The following is a 2,187-nucleotide window of genomic DNA, read 5'->3' as shown; positions in this document are numbered from 1 at the left end:
CATTTATTACCTGTTTCTGAGACATCTGTTTTTGCCTATAGCTTAAATGCTTTCAGAACGTCCTCCTTGGTTCATGCCCAGCTTGCCACCAAATAAGCCCTAACTAGTTCCCTTGGAAGGATATCATTCCCAAATTCATCACTTGTGTGGTTGGTATTCACTTATGTTTATCAAGTAATACTTCATTCAAATGTCATCCTATATAATAAAAGGCTAATATGCAAATTGACCAAACAGCAGACTGACCGTTCACTATGATGCACACTGACCATCAGGGGGCAGACACTCAATGCAGGAGCTGCGCCTGGTGGTCAGTGCACTCCCACAGGGGTAGCACCACTCAGCCAGAAGCTGGGCTCATGGCTGGCAAGCACAGGGGCAGTAGCAGGAGCCTCTTCTGCCTCTGCGGCAGTGCTAAGGTTGTCTAACTGCCAGCTTAGGCCTGCTCTGGGACTATGAGAGGGTGTAGGCTGGGCTGAGGGGCCCCCCCCCCCAAGCCCCAAGTGCACGAATTTTGTGCATGGGGCCTCTAGTTTGTAAAAATATGCTTAAGATTTAAAAATTTGCCTAGCTCTAGCTGGTTTGGCTCAGTGGATATAGCATCTGCCTGTGGACTGGAGAGTCCCAGGTTTGATTCGGGTCAAGGGCACATGCCCAGGTTTCAGGCTTGATCCCCAATAGGGGGCATGCAGGAGGCAGCCGATCAATGATTCTCTCTCATCATTGATGTTTCTTACTCTCTCTCTCCCTCTCACTTCCTCTCTGAAATCAATAAAAATACATTTAAAAAATTTTCCCAAATAAACTTTAATTTTTTTCTAATCAGGTAGGTTTACTTAATACAAAAGTAGTGACAACATTATATTTGTCCAGACCGTATAATGCTATTGAACAGAAAATCTCTTTGTCTGACATAAGTTCACTTGTAGTAGCTCTGATGTTGGTTGTAAAGTGATAATTTTCCAATTTATTTTTTAAGTAAAATGTCTGCTTTATAGAAAAGGAAAGGAACACATTCAAAGCATTGCCATTCTGTCAAACATTAGAAATTTTCAGCATTGTTAGGAATGTGAAAAGGTGATCTCGTTATGGAATATTGCATGCCCCCCAAAATGTCTTATGCTCCCCATCAATCTTATATTTGTGCTTTGATATTGTGTGTTTGCTTCTCTGTAGTAGCTTGGAGATAAATTTGGCAAAGGAACCAGAAACAAAGTTGTCCTTAGAGGTGGAAAGTTAAGAGGAGCCCTGTGACATTTTTCAAAATAAGTGCAATGTGAATAATAATAATTTTAAAAAGATAAATAAAAATGTCTAAAAAATTCCTTCCTGCTCTGGCCCTTTTCTCTGCTTGATTGGTCAGGAATGATGATGTGATTCATCATCTTCACTTCACTGTGGGATTAAAACTTCCAGAAATGCTGACAGGATCAGGAGGGCATCCCTTCCCTTCCTCTCCTCTAACACTCAGTCATGGTTAATTTAGCCGTGGTGAAAGGCGCCAACATAAAGTCTAAAGCAACATTGCTTCACACACATTACACTGTTTATTCCTTCCAGATGCCAAAATTGATAAAAGTAAACCATAGTCAATTCACAACAATGAAATCCTGAGGAAGCATTATACATGAAACTTATAAAATTATGCTTGTTCCAAAATAGCGGACTCCCTCAGGAAGGCTGCTTTGCATTAGGACAAAGAAAACACACTGAGACTTTGTCATTCCGAAACAGCCATCATGTTTTCTTATCTTTTCCTTTTAAAAAGAGGAGACAATTATATATTGTATGCAATGCTATTATGATCTACAATTTTAAATCTCCAATTTTTCTTTCAGTCTTTGAGTAAGCTTGGATTCACGTCTTTGATCAGTTTGAAAACTCCTGCTGTCATCCTGGGCAACATTAGCTTTCGCCTGGAGGCTCTTGTATGAACTTTTCAAGGATGTTTAAATTTCAAGCTGTAACTATCTAAAATGGATAGAATATGGAGTAACTCAGGTAAAAAAAAAAATAGCACATAGAATATTATAACTTTTCTGAGAGATAAAAAAGAAGACTCAAATAATGAAGTGGGGTAAGCACGGTTCCTGGGTAAGAAAGCAGAGTATTAAAAAAAAATGTTGTTTTTCTAAAATAAATTGGTAAAGTGAAATAAATTTTATTTTGAATGTATTGAAACCATTC

The sequence above is a fragment of the Myotis nattereri genome, assembly GCF_964212035.1.
Source record: "Myotis nattereri genome assembly, chromosome: 1".
Lineage (NCBI taxonomy): Eukaryota > Metazoa > Chordata > Mammalia > Chiroptera > Vespertilionidae > Myotis > Myotis nattereri.
Note: the sequence above shows the minus strand (reverse complement) of the source record.